The 25290-nt window shown below is 39.5% G+C and overlaps 1 protein-coding gene across 3 annotated transcripts in view; it reads left to right on the forward strand.

Moving 5' to 3' along the window:
* The window catches only part of RBFOX1 (RNA binding fox-1 homolog 1), an 861472-nt gene that overhangs the window by 13387 nt on the left and 822795 nt on the right, over nt 1-25290 (forward strand). The window lies entirely within an intron of this gene.

The raw sequence follows: 25290 nt of genomic DNA on the forward strand, positions 1-25290 counted from the left end.
AACATATCTGAGTTGTTGACTCAGTATGAACTACAGTTTTGAATTTCTTCTATTTTCTATTTAAATTATTAACCATAAATTTGCATTATAGCACACACGGGGGAGGAAACTTTAAGCTATGATTCCAACAGCAAGCATTAATGAATATATGGCAAACTTCAAATAAGAAATTCAGAAGTGTATGGTGATTAGAGAATATTCCTTATTCACTATGATGCCAAATTATAGCTGCTTTAGGAACTCTGTGCCTTAACCAGAATTTCTGCCTTTTGCATGCTGTAGTCTTGAAACCTCTTCAGTCCTGTGGACTATGTTCTGGTTAGCAAAACACCCAAAATACCTGTGGTGATTGTGTCAAGAGACGGATAGTGGATCTTCTCCCATGTGTTTTGGTACCACGCTCAGTAGGTGGTTTACTAGATGCTTCGGAGTTGTGTATACGTACATACTTGTGTTATGGTGCTAATACAAATAAAATCTGTTCTTTCAATTTGCTAGCTGTTAGGCTGAAACAGTACATCCATTGCACGAGTCTTGCCTGAGTGACAACTTTAGCATCAGCTTTACTTACATGCTGGGATAGTAAATTAGTAATACTGGTCTTTAGTTGGTAAAGAAATTAGGGATATAATAATTTGAATGTAAATTGTCTGCCCTGTCACTAAACATTCTTATACAACATAGGCACAAATGATTTCTTGTGGTACGTCAGAGGTAAAATACGAAAAGAGAAGCTTGTTTTTGTACACTGTTTAGCTACAGAATCCTGTGCACACTTTAACATTTGTAAGTATAGAATATTGTATACATTTGGTTTATTAAGGTTAATTTGTTATGCAAACAAGGTAGATAAGAAAGAAAGGTTGAGGGCATTAAATCCTAATCTAGAGAAATGCGTTTATAGAATGCCAGCAGATGTCAGTATGTTCTTGTCACACAGATCCCTTTTTTTAAATAATAATTGTTTTTAATTCAGTAATATGAAAGGAAGTAATAAGTGCTGTAACACTGTCTTAATGCTGGTCTATTTAATTCAAATATTTTACTTGAAAGAGGTTTTTTTTTTTTTTTAATCTAGATCTGGGCTGGCACAGTATCAATGTACATACTTGCATTCACTGCATCACTCATCAGACTGCAGAAAGCATATACTAAGAGTATAGCTTAAAATGCTTTGCTAAATGGGGAAGTTTTATTCATAGTGTAGTGCCTTTGTTTCTAATTGAACATTTTTTCTGTAGAACTTCATATTTGTATAATTTCCTTCATGTATTCTGAGACATTTTGAAAATTCCAGCACACTTTCTTTCTGTTTGTGTAGCTAGTGAATGTATTTAAAGTCTGTGTTTAATCAAATCTTCCTCTCTAATTTGGAAATTATTTTGTTTTATGCTGTTTATGCATGGTAATCAAAAAGATGCTGTAGCTATCACTTCAGGATTTTTATTTCATTTTCTTTCTTTAACCCTCTTTTTGAGCTCTGTCATCTCAGAGTTTGTCTTACATGCAATATCTACTTCTCATGATTTATTCTGTCTTCTCATCTCAGATTGTTTGCAAATTTCTAGTTCGTTCAAGTGAGAATTGAGGAAGACAAAACAGATAAGAAAGATACTTACCTCTGGAGTAAAAAACATACGGCATTACTGAAGCTGTAGTTGTGGAAATAAGGCTATTTTCTTTGCAAAGAGTGGTTTTATTGCATTTGCTCGTAATACTATTTCCAAAGATGCAAAGATGTAAACATGCAAAATCCTGTGAAATTTCCTGTCTAAATGAGTTCTAAGCAACTTTTTGCATGATGTACTAATATGGTTTAATCCAGGGTTTGGCTTGATCACTTGGAACTGCATCAAATAAATTAGAAATTGATATTTCTTTTTTGTTTTAGTGGGAAAATGCTGATATTTGAGGATCTGCGTGTGAAATATTTGGAAATGTATATTTTTTTTACTTAAATATAAAGCAAAAATATTTTTCTCCATTGAATAAAAAATAAGAAGCTCCAAGCAGTATCATTTATTGTTTTGACATATTTTCTACTATGGCAACATAAGCACATTCTGATAGTTGATATTATTAACAGGCTCTTATGTCTTTCTCAAACCTGCGAAGTATATACATAAATAACTTGTTTATATAGCTGGTAGTGGTATTGCACCTTGGACTCCTGAAAATTGTGTCAATTATTATTATATTACAATAATATAATAATTATATCATTGTTATAAGCATTATATCTCTATAATGCTTAACAATAAACATTTCTAAAAAACTGTATTTCACTGAAATTCGTGGTCAACCTGAAAGACTGTTACTACCTGAAAGACTGTTACTTTTACCGCACCCAAAAGTTTTATTTATGAAGATGTAGGCCTTAAAAATAGGAAAGTAAGATAAGGAGAGGGAGATGCTTTTCTTATGACAGTATGGATCAAAATATCAAATGTGAGCATTTACATGTGGCTTGCAAAGCTTGCTCATTCAATCTGTGTGTTGATGTACATAAGTTGAAAGCAGATGAATGACAGAGTTGTTCATTTTGGCCATATAGTTCATATGTAAATGTTTGAAAATGTGATCTTGCTGTCAAGATGGCGAGGAAGTAACACAATAAACCTTGAAATTTATTTCAATCAGTTATGCATTAACAATGATATTAAAACTTCTCCAACTTTACAATTTTTTCTTGAATACAACTTTCATTAGATTAGAATTTAAACTTTCCTACTTGTGTTTATGCTTTGTGTAAGAGTTTAATGGGAAAACTATTCCAAAGATGATCTAAAACATCATTATGAAAGTTTAGGAAAATACTTCACGTTCCAGATAAGCTCTTAGTTAGTGAAGAATGCAGCTGTCAAAGATTATTTTCAATTAATTTTCATGTTGTGCACATGTTTACAAGTAGTCCAATTGTTTGTACTTTGGTCAGGTAAGAAGGTACTGTTCTGCATCATTCTAGGTCTTATAAAAATACCTCCTGGTGGACCCTAACTGTTTGTCTGAACTGAAATAGATAAGTTCATGGCTGCAGTTTACAGATGGTTTTGAGCCTAGAAATTTCTGGAAAAATGGCATCTGTTATAATAGTTATATGCTTGCATTCCTTAAAGCTTAGTCTTTTATATAGATCTAAACTATAAAATGAACTATAAAACATTTGAAACTTGCTGGAACTACATACAAGTCTAGATGGCTTTGGTCACCTATAGTACCAAAAAATCACGCACCTTCAAGTTTTCTGCAACATCTAATACTTTTAGTAGCATCCCTTTGTTAATTTTGGCTTTGGTACCTTCATAAAGGCCCATGAAGCTATCCAGAGAGGGGCTTACTGTGATATTCTTCACCCCCCTTTAATAAGAATTGTAGCAAACATCTACCCTCAAATACATTTAAGTTTGTTTTATTGCAATTTGTTCCCCCCCCAACTCGTTGAGAATGTTTATAAGAATAGATTTTCGATTAAATTAGACTGTTTATTGAAACAAAATCATAGCAGGATTTACTAGTATAATCAGATCTCAGTGTTCTTAAATATAATACATACAGCTTGCATGCTTTCCTATAAAAAATATAAAAAGTTTCCCCCAAACCAAATAATGACTTTTTGATTGTTTTTATTAGAAGGCTTATCATGCAGAATGGTAAAAAAAAAAAATAATCTTCTTTTTGTATGGTGGAAGTACAGTGCAAGGAGTGGCAGGTTCTTTGATGGAAATGGACAAGTAACCCATTGAGAAACAGTCATCTAATACAGTAATTGGTGAACAGACAAAGATCCCAATGAGGAATGCACCTCAATATACATTTTTCTTCCCAAAAGAAAAATTAAAAATGTGATAAATGGGGTATTATAAAGGTGACCGATCACGGGAAGACAGAAGTGGTAACTCCACAGGTAACATTCTTGGTTGTCATACTCCTGGTGCCCTGGCAGAAGTGCTACTGCTGTGGTTTGAGAAATGGAAGCTGAAAGTCTGACGAGCCATATTTCCAGCTGAAATATAGAAACTTACATGTTTAAAAATGTATTTATAAAAATATGATATAGTTTTCCAAATAAGGTAATTTGGGAGATGGACTTAGAATGAGTATGAAGATTTTCTTAATTTGTTCTCTATGAGCTACAAAATTTCATACATGAAAAAAATGTAGTTCTCGGAATAGCACAGGGATTGTAGAAGATTTTACCAGTAAAACATCTGATTGCAGTTTAGTTTTAACAACAAAGTTCAGCAATAACTTTTAATTTAAAGATTTTTCAATTTGGCAGTTACTTATGCTGCCGAATTCCTGAGGATTTCCTTTAAAAAGGCTGTCCAGAACACCAGGTGTATTGTCATCTCTGCTTTCTACCCTCTTCTTCCTTTGCTATTTGGTGCTGTGACAGCCCCCTCTCAGGTTGCACTGGGAATGGGAAGCAACCACCCAGATGCTAAGTGGAGCCTTCGCTATCTCAGCTACAAGGCAGAAAAGGACTACAAGGTAGAAGAATCTGATAGGGCTCCCGTTGCTTGAAAGAAGACATCAGAACAACGAGTCTTCTGTAAAAGAATAGATAGTTGAAATACAAATGAAAAGAGCACGTGGAATAAGTATTGCTAGTACTACAACTGCCCTGCCAGACCCATAGCTAGTTCTTTTGTTCCCCACTACCACAACCGACGTGCACCATCAGTCATGCTTCTCCATTAGTAGCTGCTTCCATTGCCTGAAGATGAGGGAGAGGGTCGACAGTACAATGGTGATTACGGGGAGGAGTGCTGTTGTCTTTTCAACTTACTCCATCAAAAGGATTGTTGCTGATTTTGCTATCAGACCAGTTCCCTGCTGCAGGGGTAACTGTCTGGCTGGTACCCCAAGGTGGCACCATGCTGGCTGCCACCAGCCACTTGCTCATGCCCCTCTCCAAGTGGGGCAGGGAGAAAATGAGATCAAAAAGCTCATGGGTTGAGGAAATTACATACCAGTTACTGTCACAGGCAAAACAGGCTTGACTTTGGAAAAGTTATTTTAACACATTGCCAGTTAAATAGCTGGATGGTACAGAACACAAAAAGCACACCACCTTACCTGGCCCCCTTCATTTCTGACTCCTCTGGGCAGTGCAGGGGGCAAGGAATGAGGGCTCACAGCCCATCCATAGCAGTGTGTCCCACATGGGGCATTTTGCCGGTTCTTAAAGCCACTTTCAGGGGCAAGTGCCTGCCGGGTCTGGCAGGGTAGTCCCCACCTCTTCCATGGAGTCCACCTCTGCAGCCCTATTGACAAAACCCTGCCACATAAACCCAGCACATTCCACCCTTTGCCCCATGTGAAACACATTTAAGATCTGTTGTTAAAACACACGTTAATCGTGGTCATCACGAGCTTCACTTGCATCAACAAAGAACTCATCACATCAGAACCAAAGCAACCTGATCACAGAACCAGCCAGCATGGTCAATTTACACATGTGGTAAATCTGCACCCCTCATCTCTCCACAGCTGTACAATAGCAAAAAGTTCCCCACAGTTATTTCATGCTCTGGCAACACCCAGTGCAAGTGTTGCTTGTTACCTTTCCAATTTCTGCTCTTACCTGAGATTGCTGGAGCCCTCATGTGAGAGCCAGAAAGGGCCAGGGCTCGCCCTGCAGGGCTGCTGGAGGAGCTGAGGCAAAGCAGCTCATCGGTCAGGAGCCTGCCTTGCCCTCTCCTGCTCTGCCAGGCATGTTCCAGAGGACTGCAGCTTCTTCTGGGCTCATCTTCCTCCTCAGGTATCCCACCTAAGCTGCAGTGTGGAGGTCTCCTCTGGCATAGGCCTCTCTGTGGGCTGCAGGTAAGCACCTATCCCCTTGTGGCCTGTCCACAGGTTGCAGGGGAAGCTCTGCTCTGATGCCTTGAGCATCTCATTTTCCCCTCTTTCTTCTCCTATTTTGGTAGGCTTTTGCAGGGCTGTTTCTCACAGTTCTTTCCTCACTGATGTGCAATGTTTAGCCCTTTGTTAAGGCTGTTTCCCCAGTATTGAGTTGGCTGGGACAGGCTGTGGCCAGCGCCAACCTCGGACAGCTAGGCCAGCCCCGCGCCCACTGCCAGCCCCCGCCCACCTATGCCGCATCGTGTCAGCTTCCCTTCTGCTGCCTTTCTTGCTGTAGCTGTTCTCCTCCCTTGGTGGTGGGGTTAGGAAAGCACTGAGCCCTAGGAGGCTGAGAATGGTAAGGGTGCTGCCTCTCCTAACATGGCGGATGATGTGTGAAGTGCCAGTGTTTATTGCCACGTAGATCCCAGGAGGGAGTCCTTTCTGGGTATCGGTACACTGGAACCAAGGTTTAAATGATTGTTCTTAATGATTTTAACGTGGCTGGCTAGGGAAGACTAGGCATGAAAACTCGAACTCTCTTGTCTGTGAAAGTGCTATGGTGAGAACCTAGAAAGTGTTTTTCTGAGACTTCTTATTTTGGAAATGCATCTGTTCATTTTGGAAGTAATCTCTTTCTGAAGAGGCTTGCTAGAAAAGAAGACAGGAGACTGTTGAAAGAGTCTGTTGACTTTAGAGTTTGTCACCTGGGAACTTCTGTCTCTTCTGTTTCACTCTCATGGAGCAGAGTTTGCAGTGGTCTGATCAGGAATTATGATTCATTGTTCATAAAAGATGTGGAGTGAATGGTTCTTTAATTCAGGCAGCTGTCATGATCTGGATTATTTACTATCTACAAGAATGCAAATTCCCACTTTTACTCTGGCTCCTCCTCTGATTTCTAACTATTTAAAGACAATGTACGTGTCTCTGTATTGTCCAGTTACACTTGGATGTGCAGAGATGTTGAGACCTAAATAGGATGTGTTGAAAATGTTTTTTTGTTTCATTTTATTTTTATTAACAGACTGCTACTGAAGACACCTCGCTAGTAAGCGGAGTAGGAAAAAAAAAATATATTTTCTTGTGTTTTGGTTATTTAGCCCCTGATATGAGAACTGAGATATATTCAGTCTTGCTGCAAGTGTCCCAGAAATCACAAGAAATACATTATTTGGTGTGGTGTATATAATAAGGAGGCTACTAAATCTGATAATAACTTGCTTAATTAAAACAAATTATCTGTGCAGTTTTATGGCCCTCATTACTGCACAGCGTTATTATATTCCCTCCTTATGTTCAAAAGTGGAAAACAACTTATTCTTTTATTTGATACATAGATGATACTTACTAAACTATCAGGTAAGGCTGGATCATGTAGTAGTTTTCCACATCTAGCTGTAGCAGAATAGTTGGGCTGCTCCTGTTTTTTCAGGCAGCAAGTTCTGTGAAGGTTCAGGTTTGTGTCTGCTTTCCAGGGACACTGGTTAGCCAGCAAGGAGACCACTGAGGTGAAATTTAGTTGGGGTGTGTGTGGTCTAAAGTCACGGTGGGAGGGCTGAATTGAGATCCATTATGTAAAGCTTTCAAAGTTAGCAAAACTTGACCTAAAACTAAAAAACTAAAATGTACGTTAGTAAGAGCAGTGTTTGCATTGCTGAGCAGATAGGTTGCTGAATTGGAGTAATCCAGAGTGTCCTCAGGGTCTGGCAGCCAGTGATGGTCTGTTTGCATGTTGCCATGTGGTGCCAGAATGGTCAGATTTGCGCTTAGTAGCTGCAGAGGGTGGTGGTGAGCTACCCATGAGATGAGTTGGATATTCAAAAATACCTGCCTCTTTTCTTTCAGCAGTAACCCCTAGGATCTGAAACAAGGTTGATATGTTCATTGTGCTATTGTACCAAAAATAGGCAAATGTTGTAGAGAGCAGCTAAAAACAAAAGAATATTTTTCCTTCTCAACATAAAAAATGTATATAATCTGAGATTTGTAATAAACTCCTTGGGTTCTTTGCTTCTGAAATACTCTTGTGCTCTGTAATATCTTGTTCATATTGTACTCTGTAAACTGAATATAACCCTAAGTTTGAGTCATCAGTTTTCTTCCCTATGATACGTATACTTATTTAATACTACTTTCATGGTGACTTTCATAGCATGAAGATGTGAATGGATTAGCAGCAATTTGTTTCACCTGTCTGTAGCTGATTTTCTCTGAAGTTTCATTAAAGCACTATCATGGTTTAAAAATAGAATGTGACAGAATTACTCCAACTTTAATTATGTAATATAATGTGTCAGAAGCTTTTCTTTTTAATGTTACAATTACTTCAAAACAATTCAAACTATCTGCTTTTCCACTGTGAGTTTTGCACTGTTCTTATTGGAATGTATACATCTCAAAAGCTCTACATCTGTATGTAGATTAGCTGCAGTACTCCTGTTGTCCTTGTTTCTTCTCTGTGGTGAAATTAAAAAAAAAAAAAGCCACATTTAGTAAACTCTTAAATGAGCTTTTTATTGTCGCTCACTGTGTATGTAGCAGTAAAGAGCAGACTGGAGCAGCTGGATTATCTGCAGTGCTCTACCAATTGCACTGCATGACATGGGTGACTTCCCGCTCACAGCAGCTAGCAGCAGGGTGGTTTTCAACACCCAATTCCATTAGAATTCTGGAGAGGAAAAGTTTTGTTTCCCTCCACCCACACTCAAAGAAAAGTATAAATTCTTGATAGTATATTGTCAGCTGGGCCGCTCTCTATGTGGAAACAATATCAGAAGCTGTTTTTCAGTGTTTAACTGCTGAACGCATGCAGTAATTCCACCTAAGCATATGTCGATGTTCTAAACTTAAGACAAAATAGAAAACCATTTATTTACCCCTTTAGTGACATGTTAACAGTTTCTTTGGAAAATTGGATTGCGAAGAGTTTTCAGCTTGTTAACGGAATGGAAACTATGCTTCAAAACAGAATTTACTTGCTGCATCACCGGTTTAGAACAGTGAACCATTTATTTAGGCACCAAATTATTATTTCCTTCTGAGTGTGTGTTTTAACATGTGTATGCTTATATACACTGTTGCTTGAAATGAAAAAGGCTTACAGTGTGGCTGAGGCCAGAGGCCCCCCCGGGCCTATCCCCTCCCCTCCCGAGAGGGCCCAGGCCGTGTCCAGGTGGCTTTGGGAGACCTCCAAGGAGGAGACTCCACAGCCTCTGTGGGCAACCTGTGCCAGGGCTCTGATACCCACACAGCACAGAAGTGCCTCCTGGTGCTCAGAGGGAGCCTCCTGTGCTCCGGTTTGTGCCACTGCCTCTGGGCCTGGCCCTGGGCACTGCTGAGCAGAGCTTGGCTCCGTCCTCTGTGTACCCTGCCTTCAGGGATTTGTAGACATTGGTGAGATTCCTCCTTTCCTTCCTTCTCCAGGCTGAGCAGTCCCAGCTCTCAGCCTCTCCTCACAGGAGAGGAGCTTCCATCCCTTCATCATCTTTGTGGCCCTCTGCCCAACTCTCTACAGCATGTCCAGGTCTCTCTTGAACTGAGGGCCTCAGAACTCCACACAGGATGCCAGGTGTGGCCTCATCAGAGAGACCTCCTGAAGCAGGGGGGGAAGCTTACTAAGTCATCCAGGTGAATTTAATATTTAAATACATAGTCTCTAAACAAACAGCACCGTATATTATATTGTCTTAAATTTATTGATTGACTTGGTGTGATTTCTTTCCGACATGTTTATGTGGTTTTTACTGCCCAATTTCACTAGAGCTCTTACTGTGAAAGTTCAGGTGCAGCTTTAAGCACAGTTCTGTGTTTCTCCAAAACTTGCAGGTACTTCAAAAGTTATCACCTTGCTTTTTCATCCCTTCTGTCCATATTACTTCCTTCAGCCTTGTCCTAACTGTCATTTTGTAGTTGTTACTCTACTTCTTTTTGGCATCTTTGTAAAATGGTAAGGTGGACAGGTGCAGCAAAACCTTTACTTGCAAAGCTGCACAGATTTTTCATGAAGCAGTGGTCTTTTTATATTACTTTATTGTCCAGATGGCTAAGTATATGGTAGAACAGAATTAATGGATGTTGAGGAAATCCACCTCCGTGTGGAACAGTAGTAGCATTGGCAACCAGTCAAAAAACCCTCAGAAAAGTTGCAGCTGAAGGACACACTGTTGAATACACAGATAATGATATGTTGCTGAACTCAAGAAGCAAACACAGAAGATGCATTATTGTATGGAATGATTAGATGACTGACTAATGAGGCTTGAGGTGCAAGGAAATCGGCTACAAAAGCAATTAAATAAGCACCTGTCATTCTAATGTACACTGTAACAGCACTAAACTCTTACTATGTTTAGTTTTCTTCATAATTACCACTAAGTTTTGTAAACTTATCTAAAGTTAGTTAGAGGTGTCAAGGTTTTGATTTTAATGCCATTTTACATTTTTGCGATGGTTTTAAGAAATTCACAGGAAGAATTAAGTTGGGAAAGCAAAGCCTCATTCAAGTATGAGGCAAACCAGTAGAGGAAAAAATCCTGTATTAAACAGATTGTTGTGGTGAAAGTGTGGGAGCAAATACTCTTTTTTTTTTTTTTTTTTTTGGCAGGAGGTGTGACAGCACGTTGTAATACTTGTCACTGCCTGCAGTTTTCATTAGTTACTTTGGATATTCAAACCAGTATGATACCGTATTGATACTGATGGATCAGAAGATTTTACTGGAGGCTTCCGTGGTTAAATGATATTATGCCAGTTATGATAACATACACCAAGATTTTACCCTTGCGTGGTGAGGGAAGGGAGTTGCATAGACTTCTGCACTGACGAGGAGGATTTGTCCTGCAGGAGGGAATGGACATGAATATTTCACTTGGTTTCCTTTTGAGTGCACTTTCAAGTTATTTGTTAAAACATTTTGTGTGTAGTTCCATGCAGTGGAAGTAAAAACTTTGTACTTCCACTAGGTAATTCTGGGGAAGTCTCTCAAGGTCAGGTGGTGACTTTAAGGCAGTCTTGATGCAAAGTTGAAATGCACACAATATTTTAGGAGCAAAGCCTGGTTTGCTGATAATGTTCCTAAAAGGTGATCTTCAGCTCTTTTTAGTGAATCTCTAGTAACCTTTTTCTGGGTAGAGGTACTGGATGTGTCACTAATTTATTATTTCCTGATAACTGTGTGCAACTAAGTGAGGCTTGTTTAATAACATGGTGATTTGCAGTCATACACTCCAGTTGTAGCATGTAGGAAGAGGGGCTGAGCTAGGTATTTGGGTGGTTTATCTCCTTTGTAACCAGCTGGAAGTGAAGAAGTCAGTGTGTGGGTGTTTCCTTAAGAAAAAAAAGCACTTCTTAGCACAGTTAACAACACCGAAAGCTACAGAACACAGTGCTTGGTCTATAAAGATGGACAACATGAATCGTGTTAATTTCTCATTTGCCTCATTAAAGTTAGATTAAAAGATCCCCCTTACACTTGGAGCTTACAATATGTACTGCAGCCTAAAGTGCAGCCCAATTCCCTTTTTCTTAACAGACCAAGAGTTCTGGATTGTTGATCTGAAAGAGCTTTATTATGAAGTGACATACCTGGGTTTAGAGACAGAGGTGAAATTGGTACATCTGAAATGAATCAATAATATATAAGGACTGATACTAGCTTTGCCTCATGAGTTGGTCTCAAGCAGAAGCAAGCAACAACAACAGAAGATTCTTAAGGTGGAAAGTTAAATATTTAATAGAAGCCTCTGTGTTCTATGTTCTCCTTTTGCTATATTCATGGAAATATGTTTTGGAGCTGAAGGAAAATATTATTTGTATTATAGCAGAGTCAGAAAGTGTGTATTTGATTGAGACATGAAAATGCTAGACTTGGTAAAAAGGCATGAGAGAAAATTCCTGGATTAGCCTTAAAATCTTGCTGTTATCATCCCTTTTTGTTTAGGTATGCTGAGTCTCATTCTGTTTTTCATTTGGGATTTGTCTGTAACAACCCTTCCTTTCTTTCTTCTTCATAATGAGGTGGGTAGCCAGGTAGCAGTACGGGGTTGATGCTTTCCCAGTAGCACTTTTATTTTCAAGCCTTCTGAAACTTATCCCCAGTCAGTTATGACACAGCAGATGTAACACAATTTTTGTGCTGCCTTCTGTCACAAATTTTTTTTGTCAGCCTCCTGGGTACAAAAATAGAATTTGATTTTCTCTGTTCTAAGCAAAGCAGGAGCTGGATGTTACACGAAGGAAGGGGCTTAGAGCAGAATGGATCTGTGGGTGAAAACATCAGAAATTAGTAGGAAAACACTAAACTTAAGTATTTTCTTCTCTCACCCTGGAGGATGTAGTTACAACTATATGGAATGTTTGAGACTTTCATTATCTGGCTTGTTGGTAATAAGTGAAGGTGGAAACATGCCTCTGTGGTTGCCATTGCATGTAGTGCAGTGCTGTTGCAAGCGTGTCCCAGACTGATGATCATCCAGACTATGTAGATGTTGTTTCAAGGCTTTGATACTCAGCTGAAAGCAAGAATTAATTACAGATTCAGATCTTTTGTTCCTAAAGAAAATTCAAGTCATTACAGAGCTTCATGTTTTTCTCTTTTGAGGACTGAAATGTTTTAAAGTAAGTTTTGATGTTTGCATCTATTGTCCATCTCATAAACACAGAGTAAGGACTCATCTAGTTTATGTGGACTCAGGGTTTTAATCACATAGGCTTATGAACCCTGCTTTATTGGGCACTCTGCATGCATTTGAGTCTCAGATAAGTGAAATACTTCATTCTCACTATAGATCTGTGAGAAAGTCTGTGGTAGGTTTCTCTTGTAAGAACTTCTCATGTGGAAAAGCTATTACAGGGATTTGCAAGCTTTTTTCTTCCTGTGTCTTGTTTCACTAACTTTGAAAGTGTGTTCAGTGACTGAAGGAGAAGTGGGCATATCCTGATCACAGCTATGTCTTTCTTTGGATTCAAGTCAGGAATCTCTGCCTAATTATTCTTGTGCTTTAAATGAGAGGCGGTTATATATACACGTGTATGCACATCCATACATATGTTCATGCTGGTTTTTTCCTTCTTGTTCAGAGCTTGGAAAAAAATAAGATCAATATTTGAAAACAGAATGCTACCAAATGCAGCTGAATAACCACTTCATCAAAAATTGGTTTCTGTAAGAAGAAAAATGTAGCCCCGAAGCTTGGGAGATTAACAGTGGAGCAGTTGCTTCTTCTGCTTCGCCCACTGAGGCAGAGGAGGGATTCATCCTGGGTTTCTTAACTCCTGAATGAGCGCTCTGACCATTGCACAGATATAGGGAGTTATTTTGGGGCAGCTGAGTTTTGAAAGCCTCTTGCACTGGGGAAAAACATGGACCAGAGAATGGGAGGCTGTTGGGGTATCAGTACAAGCTCAGAAAGGGGAATTTAGTAGACAAATGCATGACAGATGTTAAAAAAACATTTATTTGTAAATCTAATGTATACATAGGATTATAGCTGCTACTTAGCATGTTGTTGCTAAAATACCAAAACAGGAAGGAGTTGCATGACCTCTTGTGTCTTAATTTCTGCTTATACTAGAATATAAGAAAGTTAGGAATGATACTGTGCATGTTAAAGTTGCAGGTTGTTTTTCTCCAGCTTATTGTTAGTGAAGTAGTTGATTGAGTAAGTAGGAGGACAGACTGAATCAACCTTCAAGAAATGCTCAAATAAACAAGTTGAGGATGGTGTGTGTGTGGGAAGACACAGAAAAGCTACATACTCATTTATAGATGTTAATGGCTTTCAAAGTTTCCTAATTCCTTTTTGACTCAGTCTTCTGTAGCAGTTGTGTAAATTACTTCTAATGATGCAGTATTGCTGGAGAGTTCTGGTTTTCTTTTGCAGTGTGTCATTATTACTTGGGGGGATAACTATATTGTTTGATCTGTATAGAGGATGTTAAAGAAAAGGAGAATTCAAATCAGATGAGAAGGAAACTTAAACCTTTGCTACCGTTTTCTTTAGAAAGTTAAATTGTAGCTCTGCAAAGTGAACTAAATGGAACATCTGTGAGTTCTTGTTTTCATTCTTCAAGATTTGATTCTCTTTGGTTTCCGCGTGTCTTAGAGATGCATATTTGTCTTGATCCTCCTTCCACTGCCTGTTAACTTCAGTGGTGTTGAGCAAAGCCTCTTATGAGAAGAAAAATAAAAAAAACCTGAGCTTAACATTCTCTAAAAATACTGGATACTGCAGGTTGGGCAGCACATGTTGGTGTAAACATCGGCAGAGTTCAAAGGCCAGTGTGAAGTTGTGATGCACAGACAACCTATCTTCTGCTTGTGGTAAATGGGAAGAAAGCAAGAACTGTGAAACAAGGTTATATTTTATTTCTATTACTGGTAGTGTACAATAAATGAACCCTTAGTAGTTATGATACTGATACTCAAGTTTATATTGAAATTCTGAAATCTGTAGCCCAGAAAAAGAAGAAAATAGCTTATAGGATTAAATTTGGTACTTCACTGTTTTAAATCTAAAAGAATTTGTGGCTTCAGAATAACTGGTTTAGCTTTTGAACAGTTGCAGCAGATTCATTAGGCTTCTCTGCTGGCTCCAGCCCACTCCACACCAAACCCACCACATATGGGAAAACTAGGACAGGAAAAACTGGGACTAGTGTTTCTGTGCTCTGGGGGGTGTTGTGTGTTTTACATTCAGAGCTCTGGAATCATAGTAGATGGCTGCACCTCCTTGCAATCTGAAGGAGTGTATTGTGAAAGTATTTAAGTGTCTGCTGCTGCTGTTGTTGGAGAACCGCCAAATTCAGTTTTTTCCTCTGCTGTGGAACAAGTAAAAGCATCAGTCTTTAGGTATTTCTGGGATAAAGGGGGAACATTCCTACTCCACAGAATGAAGTAGAACAGTTGACAGTAACTTAAGGAATGCATATTTTTTTAATCATCCATTCATAATATATAAAGATTAAGTCTAAACTGGGAAACGTACAAACAGTTCCAGGCTCCCACACCTGCATGTGCACCTGCATGGTTTCCACTGAAAAGAGGTGAGTGCTGTAGCTGCAGTTTCTGTGGATTCTGCTGGATGCAGTCAAAAAGCCTGTATTTGACAGTAAAATGAGGTGATGAGGCTGTGTACATCTCGCTGAGCCTTATTCTAGGTATAACCCTATTCCCATCTGTAGGGCTATTGGTAACTTGCAAGCTGGTGCAAGTGAGGATACATGCAGCTTTCTCTTATTTGCATGAGTCTTTAGAAGTCTCTTGTAGCTGGAAAAGGTCAGTGTAGTTTTCCTGAAGCAAGTGATCCATATAGAGAGTTAAATGCAGTTATAACTGAAAATAATTTTTTAGATGTGAAAAGGGAAGCCTTTCCTACTAATCTTAAAAGTACTGTGATGAAAGCTTAGTTTCTCAAGACTTTAAAGATGGAGGTAAATGACTTTTTTCAGCATATCTTTATTGGGGTGAAATTCCATAACATTTTGAATTTAGTGTTAGTATGTAAGTATATTAGAACACTAACGTATAAACAACTGTATAATGTAAAGAAGTCCTTGTTAGACCATTAATCATTTCGAAGTGTACCTGAAAGACTTGCAAAATACCATGTCAATGAGTAAGTAGCTGAATGTTCTCAAAGTTTTTTAGGCTCATAACCTGTGAATAGATATGCTGGTAAGCTGTGTGTTTAGCCAGGCAGTTCTCTGCTGGTTATGCTCTTTAGGTGAGAACATCGTGATACCATCATGTACTGTATAGATAGTGCAGTGGTTCCTGTGGTGTGGTGGGAAAACACTACTGCTTACTTGCTAAGAAGTGCTGGCACCACGTGGAGGGGCTGTGAAGGGGAAGTGGTGAGGACAGAGCAGGCTGCCAGTGCTCCCACCTCTGCCTTGCTCGTTCTCAGGAACGGGGAAACAGCTGGAACCAGGTTGCGTCCAGCTTAGGTCTGCTGTTTTTTGGCTTGGTACCAATGCTGTCCCTGTGGGCACAAGGACAGTGGGGCAGGAGGAAGGGTGACAAGTGAATGCTCAGAAAATCAGTCCCTGAGGAGACTCCTGTGCTGGTGGCTTTTCTGTGCCTCCTGCCCCTGTCTGAAGGGGGAAGTTCTCCAAAAGGAGACTCTAAATTCCCTAGAGACAAAACGTTTTCTTGCAGCACAGACTCTATTAACAAGCAAGCAGATGTCATCAACCCCCTTGTATTCTAGGTGGAATACTTGAGGTACCACAGCTCTTGAAGAATGTGAAGCAGACCTCAACCCCTGAATGCCAGGCATGAATCATGCAGGCAGGGACGTGCTGCAGGAGCACTGTTTGGCTGTGTCATCTCTGACTTCCACCCAGAGATCGCATCTGAGGCAGGAATCATGGCTGGTAATATTTGGCTGCTGTCTAGTTACATTAGCCAATTGCAGAATTTGTTTCGTGGTTCCAGCTCGCTGATTTTCTTCACAGTGTATGAAGAATGCTGTCACATATTTATGCCTCGTCTTTGAGCAGTTGAGGTCTGTGCAGTGACCATAAAAAATACTGAATTTAAACCTTGTTAATCACAATGTTTGTTGTCCATATGGTTCTGCTTTGTGCAGTCAGTTTTATTTTATTAAATGCTATTTCCTAGATTCTCTTAGTTCTAGAATAATTTTAATACCGCATTTTAGAACAAAATATGCAAACTTACTCTGATTTTTAGCTTTTGTGATTTTTTTCTCCTTCTTTGGCTTTGAAGGTTTTCTGTTTGTGAAACAGGAAAAAATACTTCTAATGTTTTTGTAGAACTTCTTGAAATACATATTCAGAGAACGTGTTTGTTTGAAAATGTTTTTCTCATGATATACTGCATAATATATTTTCTTTATAGTACTTAGGCTTTTATTTTGAAAAAGTTTTCTCCCTGCAATAGAAAAAAGCAAAACATTTTTTTTAGCACCTCAAATGTTGCTTTTTTTTGTCTGACCTGCACTGACAGGGCATCCAATAGCTGACATAGGGGCTAGTATGCATGTGCGTACGTACACACCTGCTTTTTATATTTATAAAATGGCTAATTCTTGCTACATTTTCTTGTTTGTGTCCTTTTAGCTTTAGTGTTTAAATCTGGTGTAAGACAGAAAGGGGGGAAAAAAAAGTACTTCCGAAGGCGGCTGCAAAGTGATCATGAACAATACTGGCATCATGACAGTGATGCTAAGCCAGAATCTACACCTGCTTTTTTTCCAGGCACGGAGGTGCTGCCTTTTTGCCTTCACTTGATAATATCAATTTGAGTCTTATGGAACAGTCAGTAAGTCATGAAAGCAGAGACTGGTGCATGCATCATGCAGGATGTATATTTTTAGGCCATAATGTTATGCAGCTGAGAGTAGAACTAGTTTCTCCTTCCGTTACTCTTTTAAAGAATTTAACAGACAGCAGAGAAGTCATAGAAACTGAACTTACACGTTGATCAGTAAGTAATATGATACAGACTATATCTGTCAATTTGACATAATGCTGTTATATTATTCCTATAGTGCCAAGTTTGTACTTTAGGCATGTTGAAGTTGAATATTCTGTTTATAGTATATTGCATATGGTAATAATGGAAATCACAAGTTTGAGTTCTGGCAACATTACTGTCCTGTTTTGGCTGGGATGGAGTTACCTTTCTTCCTAGTAGCTGGTATGGTGCTGTGTTTTGGATGCAGGATGGAAATAATGTGTGTCACACCCTGGTGTTCCAGCTGATGCTGAGCAGGGCTTGCACAGAGCCAAGGCTGCCTCTGCTCCTGATGCTGTCCGGCCAGCGAGGAGGCTGGGGGTGCCCGAGGAGCTGGGGGGACGCGGCCAGGCCAGCTGAGCCCCGCCAGCCCCAGGGACATGCCAAACCTTGGGGTGCCGTTACGAGCCCTGGCACTGGGGCAGCTGGATGGGGTCTGCTGCCTCTCAGGGCAGCGGTCGGCTGGTGGGGAGCAACTGCATTGGGCATCACATGTTTGTTTTGTTTTTCCGTTCTTGTTACTCTGCCCTTATCTCGGCCCACGAGTTCTCGTGCTTCTTTCTCCAGTTCTCTCCCTGTCCCACTGAGGGAAGTGGGTGGGCGTGCAGTGCTGCTCTGCCTGGGGGGTTAAACTGCAGCAGTGATGGGGCTGGAAGAGTGGCTTGGCCGCTGCTTTGGGTCCAGACAGTTTTGCACCCATGTTCATGCTTGCTGCTGGTGGCTTCTATTAAAAACAGATTGCAGAACAACTTCACACTAATGCATATGCCCCTCCAGTTTTATGAAAATGGTACATTGTCAGCGCGCAGCAGGGACATTTACATCACCATGGCTAGCACCGTATTAGTCCGCGAATGAACCGACTTCATCTTTTGTGATTGATCCATCAGCTTTCATGCAGGCATAAAATTAATCCTTAAAAAATAATTAGCTCCAGTGTCCTGGCAGAATTCCAAGTGGGCAATTACATTCTGCCTACTTAAGAATACCACCTGTAGTTACAATTGGGTAAGTTGTAGTGACAGATGATTGCGTGTTTTGTGCTATGTTTTGTGTGGCTTTTTGTCCCTGTGAAGTCTGTGGTAATGCTGCAAATGTCTTGCATTGAAAGAACCTGCTGACCAAGATGGCTTATTAACATGACAAAGAAAAGGGTCTTGAAAATATTTGCCTAATATTGTGAAGATGAAAGAAAGATTTAGGTGGTCCTTGCACATTTCAGAATTCAAAGTGTTGAAGGCAGCATCTCTAAAATGCCTTCAGGAACGTGTTTATACATAGGAGAAAGCAAAACTGAACCTTGCTTGTCTTGTAGAACTCTAACTGTGGACACAGGACTGAAGTTTCAGAGTTGTTGAGAGAGCAGAGGAAAGATAACAATTCTCTTTTGACTGTAGTACTTTGGATTAAAATCTATATTATCTTATGCTTCCCTTTCTAAGTATGATGAAACATTTAAATTTTTTTTGGACAGAACTTGCAAGTTATAGGGTCTAAATTTGTTTCCGGTATGAAATAGCTTGAGAAGACGAGGAGAGAACTTGGATTTATAGATGTATGGGAAGCTCTAGATGACTTTAAAAAATAAAAATCCTTAAATAGAAGAAGATGGAACTTCATCTCCTTCCACAGTTGAAGACTGAAGTTATCTTTTGGTAAAGAAAATCATTCTGATTGAATCGGTCTGATACCTTCCAGGATTATTTAAATTTTTGTGATCTTCATGAAGGAGAGAGGAGGGGAATTTTGCATTTCATGGGCTTCATGTTTGTTATTGCCCTAGATACTCAGAAGGGCAGATATGATCTGGATATGAAGTCCTTGCTGATAATGTGCAGTCAAAGAATTTTAGAACAGGTTGGGGGGTGGGGAGGTGGAAACCACCTTGAGGGGTTTTCTTCCCTTTTCTCCTACTGGTAAAGAAAAACAGTTCTAGGAGTTCGATTAATGATGTAGAGGTATGGCATCTCTGTTACAAATTGCTGAGAGTTACCAGACCTTCTTTCTAATTCAAATCTGAAGAGCTAATACTTCTGGCATTTCCAGCTCAAATGTTTGAGAATTAAGAGTCAGTCCTTTCCAGTTCATGAAAATGACTTAAAATGTATTTGATGCTTCTGCTTTTAGAAAACTTTCTTCTGCTTCCTTCCCGATGCAGTTTAGGAGATTATGACAGAATTTACAAGCTGTTCTTGTTTCAGCTTTTCTGACTGAATTACAAGGACTCAGCATGGCATTTATATTACAGAGACTTGGAAAACATCAAATAATTTTATTGATACTGTTAATTATGAAAGTCGGGAATATTCTGCTTAGCAGAGGGGGGAGAATTTGCTCTTAAAGTTTCATTTAATCTTCTCATAGCACTCAAATTTAAAGAGGGCTGTGTAAGCTCTTAAAAACAAACTCCAGAAAATTTTGAGAATAAGATAGAGGTAGCTTAAATGGTTAATATATGTTTAGGGATTCAATTCTTGCCTTTGTTTTCACTTCTGTCTTTCAATTCTCTTTGTTTTGTTCGGTCTTTAAGCTGTAAAATCCTTCTGTATGGAAACTGTAGAGGCAGTTCTATCACATTAAATTTTCAGATTGATTATTATTTAGAAAGTGATCGGAAAAGTTGTTTTTTTAATTCTGATGTGGATCTTCAGTATAAATCCTTATACGCCTTAAAAAAGCGAACACTGAAAATCTGCATGTTTCACCCCAGGTTGCTTTACATTTTTGCTACATCTTTCTGCGCATGCACTTCTAATTTAATTAACACTGACTGCATTTAGAACAAGACCCTTGCAACTGTAAGTGTGACTTAATGACTTAATGCAATAGTAATTCATTTAGCACTTATTTTGATTTGAACTAAAAAATTTATTCCCTTTTTTCTGAACGCATAGTATTCAGAAGAAACATGGTTATTGGTGTTAGAATGCTTAATATTTCTTGGCATGACTGTGTTTTGATCGGTGAAACACTGGCTACCTGCTTGTGCAATAAAACCCCTGGGAGCTCAGTTTCCACTTTAGGAGGGTGTTGAGTTGGAGTGGAACTAAGTACCATGGGCTATCCAGAAAACCTTTACTTCTCCTCAGCCTATAGGTTAAAAGTCAAAATTTTAAGTCCTAAAGCAGTGCATTAACTGCAGAAGTCCTATTGAGTGTTTGGAACAACATCGCCACATGAAAATAGCCCATTTCTTTTAACTGAAGGAAGGACAAGTGGGGAATATCGATTGGCAGTGTGAACTACGTTTGGCTAGCAAGTAGCTGTGAATGCTAGCCAGAAGTTCTTACTCTTAGGTATATGTCCACCCACAGAGATGGATAAAATTCATACTAGATTTTAAGAAACTTTGTTTGAAAGTGGTTAAAATCCTTATCTTTTTCACTTCTGTTTTCTTAAGTTTCACTTATTATTTTTAAGTTTTCTTTTCACTTATGCTAGGATGCATCTACAGTCACTCCCCTGAAACAGCAAAGTTACTACTGGTGTGAAACCACAGCAAGTGAGGAACATCTGGAGGCTGGAACTTCTTAGGTAAACCCTTCTGGAGCACACACAGGAGTCACTTACATAATGGAAACATCCTATAATTTTTACTGTGCCGTTTTTCCCTTGTTGCCACGGTAACCGATCATGAATTGTTCATAGTAAGTGACCTTGTCACTGCTTTTATGTACGCTGTGAGTTATTGTGCAGAAGATATTTATAGAGGTGAAGTACGACTGCCTGAAGACAAGCAGGTTTTGTTTTATTTATTTTTTTCCTGTAGAATAAGAGGCTAAAAACCATAAGAGGAAAATGCTAACATTTGTCTGCAGAATAAATCTTGCTGTTAGTCAGATAGGGACAAATACAGCTGGTAAGTCATAAAGCAGCTGGATGAAAAGTGGTCAGCTCAGCCTCCTGTATGTGTTGTTTTCAGCTGATATACTTCTGGCCTAGACTTGGATATATTTAGATATACTTTACTGTGTTTGATACTTCCATGAGGTAACAGAATAGCCAGCATTTTTGTTCAGCTATCAACTGCATTGATTCACATGTGCTAATGTAGAAGTTTAAAAAAAATAGACAGGAACTACTGCTTGTTCTCTGTTTTTTCCCTGCCATTCCATATAGAAGCTAATTAAAATAAAAACTCTGCAAACGTTTTAAGTAGTGATAATAAACTGATGGCGAAACTTAAGTGGTAAGGATGGAACAAACATAACAGGAGGGACAAAACAATGGTCTTTTTCTCCCAAAATAGAGAACCCATCAACTCAAGAGGAGGAAACGTGGCAGTTTTATAGCTTAAAATAGGAGCATTGAGTATAGCTCAAAGATCTGCAATCTGTAAACTTGAAATATGTTAGTTTGATGGATTAAGCTTTGTAGTTATCATCACAATGCTTAACTTTCAGGTAACTCAGTGTTAAGTCATTGAGCTGCATAGGAGATAAAATGAAAAATACTAGTTCAGATAGGGAAAATAATATGAAAAATGTCTGAGAGCCAAGCAAGGCTGCATAGCCACTTTGCATTCAAGAAGAAAATAGGATTTTTTTTAGTAACCCTAGTAATTCTCTTCCAAGTTGTTCTTCTAATGTTGAGAAAGATGAGGTAATATCTTCAGAATTCATTGTGCTGTAAGGATGAAATTCCCGTTTGCCATATCATTACAACTGAGGTACACCTGGGTGTCAGAGCTGTGCCTGCATGTGCGCACTTGGTCGTCGCTCCCCTGAGTGGTTCAGGAGTCCCCTGGCTGGCCTCTGCACACTGGGGACAGGGACAGCTGGGACAAGGTGGCTGAAGCCTCCCAGCAAGCCCATGGTGTTTTCTACAAGAACCCTTCAGGTATAGAATTTGCGCAGTCTCCTGCAGCTCCTGCTGTGTGTAGACCAGTACTGGGCACTACTTGTGTGCTCCTGACGTGTCAGTTACTTCCTTGGGCAGAGCACGTCGTGGTGTAGAGTTTTCTGTACTTTACACAGATACTTTGCAAGAGTCACTAGAACCTGCTCTTGCAGACTCAGGAATGGTCGTGTAGGATGGTTAACGTAACTGGCAGATGTTGTATGTTGCTTAAGATAATGAATATCTGTGGGTCATTCAAATGCTGGAGCAGTCCTTATCGGACCAGTGCTCAGCGGGGTTGTAGAGTTGAGCAGAACAACAGCTCAGGGAGCCTGACCCGATTCAACTCAAGATGTCATTGCAGGGACCCTCATGGTGCGGATACCCATCCCCAGCTGGGTACCGAGTAATCATCCTGTTCCAGAGATTCAATTTCTCACGTGAACATCATGCAAAAGATCTGAATGTTACTTTTTTTTAAACTTACACTTTTCCCATGGGTGTCTTTGGCAACAGAAGCAGGTTTATTTCCATGTAGTAGCCAGAAGGAATTTTGTGATCAGCTAATGTCATAAGACATCTGTCATGCCTCTGGAATTACCCATTAATAAAGGAACATGCATGTTTTACAAATTACATATTGGCTAACTCCAGATGAATAGTGGTATAGCACTGAGTCCATCAGTAGAAGAGCCCAGATTTTACATAATGCAAGAAGACAATAAGCAAAACTGCGGAAGAGGTTGCCTTGTGAATTTTGCATGTGAAACATCAAGTGCTCAATTGGACTAAATGATACAGCAGTGCAACTCTGCGCCATTTAAGCTGTCATTTTTAAATGGCTGGGAACAGTAATCTCATGGGAGGGGATAGTCTAGTATGTCCTCCTATTCATTATTCACTTACAATGTTTTTTCCCTATGTCATAGGGATATCATAAATAGACTAACCCGACCAGCCTGAGACTCAATTAAATATAAACAAAAATAATATTTCTTCCAAATGTACTTCCACTTAATGCACCATCAGGCTAGTCTAATTTGATGCAAATGCTACTCTGCTTATATTTAGCGTATCAAACCAGCCTGTTTTGTATTTCCAGAACTCACTGCTTCCTGGAGATCTAGCCCATGATGTAGATATAGCTACCATATGTTAAGCAAGTACTAGATCATTCTCACCGAAGATACAGTTTCGTATTAGTGGGGATAAGGACAGGTGATAGAAACCAATGCCTTTTGGGATGATGTGAAGGACGTGCCCTTGAGAATCTGGGTGGTGCACCATACCCAGGTAAGGAAATACTAGCTGTCCTTCCTGGATAATGCCAAGGCAACAGTTTTATTTTCTCTTCCTTCATTTTGACCTCATTGCTTTCTTCCCCAGAAGTCAGTATCTGTAGTAAAATCCTTCATTTTAGAGAACTGAACTTGGTAATACAGAGTTCTGTCGTAATCATAGAATCATTAGGGTTGGAAAAGACCTTCAAGATCATCTGGTCCATCCCCCTACTACCAATGTCATCCACTAAACCATGTCCCTAAGGACCAGGTCCAGCCTTTCCTTGAACGCCCCCAGGGACGGTGACTCCACCACCTCCCTGGGTATCCCGTTCCAAGACCTGACTACTCTTTCTGGGAAGAAATGTCTCCTAATTTCTAACCTAAACATCCCCTGGTGCAACTTGAGCCACCTGTGAGAAGCAGCTGAGCCTGGTTTCCTTACAGCTTAACTTGTTGGCTTTTCAACAGTAGTTTGAAATACCTCTAGGCATGCTACTTTACATTCTTCAAGGCTGCTCCTGAAATACTTATTGCCTTTGAAAGTCAAATTAAAGGTTTGTTTCATTTAAGTTGTATAGCTGGATGAGATTAAGCAAAGTGCCCTACTTGCACACAGCAATCTATATGAAATGTTTTTTGATCGTATTCATGCTTATCTAAAATACACCTCTAATTTCTTTTCAGGATCCCAGCTTATTCAGCTCTTTACCATAATGGTTCATTAGCCTCCTAGGCTTTTTCTTAGGAGTTGCAGTCAATCTCCTATCTCTGCTGCTTTATATTAAATCACTTTGATTTCCTAAATGTAGTAAGGAGAGAGAGCAAGCAAGAATCATGGAAAGAGGAGTTATTCCGGGTAGATACCTTATTTCTGTTTCACAGCATACTTCCAGTATTGCAAGGTTTTTTGCCCCTGGCTGCAACTCTGCCAAATATATCAAATATTCCCAGTTCCTAAAGAAGGATTTAAGTACGTGCAGCTGATATCATGTTGGTTCTCATTTATTTTGAGATCAATCGGACTTTACCTATTCTTGGCGATATCCACATGTAAAAACACCTCACTGGACCACGTGGCAGCGTTCCACTCTAAATCTGGTTGAAAAGCCAATAGTTACTCATTCAAACACCTCCCTGAGTGCATGTAACTGAAGTGTAAAATCTCTTCTGTAGCATACATAGTCTTAGAACATGCTTTCTAGCCCTTTGGTGATATGATGTTTTGGCTCTGGTTGCAGGTGCAGATAGCTTAAACTTCTTTGAACCATGTTCATAAGTGGACTGAAATTTTTGTGGTCAATCTCCGTCCTTGGTAAATTCAAGAGAGAAATTGCAGCCCATGGGGCTGAATTTCTCTTTTTGGCTTCAATCAAATGAAGTCCCGTATCTTCTCCAGTGTTCTTGTGATCTGATCTCAAAGATCAAGTTGTTATCTCTTGAGAGGTATTTGCTGTTCCTCTCTGCAGCTGTCAATGTTGCACTGGTATGTACTGTGTATAGTACAAAAATGCCACTACAAAAATGTAGTGGGTGCCCCCCCAAAGGTGGCCTTTGCGGTGTGCAAGCACCATGTAGTGGTGTAGCCATGAAGCCAAAGCAGAACACCAAGGGCTGTTGTGATGAATGTTAGCTCCATCGTGGCGAGTACAGCAACTTAAGAAGTGATTTAAAAAAGATTGTGTTGTTTTTTCTTTTGAATGTGCAATTTGCCATTTTATTTTCTATGTACTGTTTTACCATTATGATTTCAGTGTTCGAGCATGGTGATCTCGTCCGTAATTTCAGAGGGACTGTTGTATTTGAGCAATGATCCACTGATGTTATCTAAGCAAAGAAAAAAAT

The sequence above is a fragment of the Cygnus olor genome, chromosome 15 (assembly GCF_009769625.2).
Source record: "Cygnus olor isolate bCygOlo1 chromosome 15, bCygOlo1.pri.v2, whole genome shotgun sequence".
Taxonomy (NCBI): Eukaryota; Metazoa; Chordata; class Aves; order Anseriformes; family Anatidae; genus Cygnus; species Cygnus olor.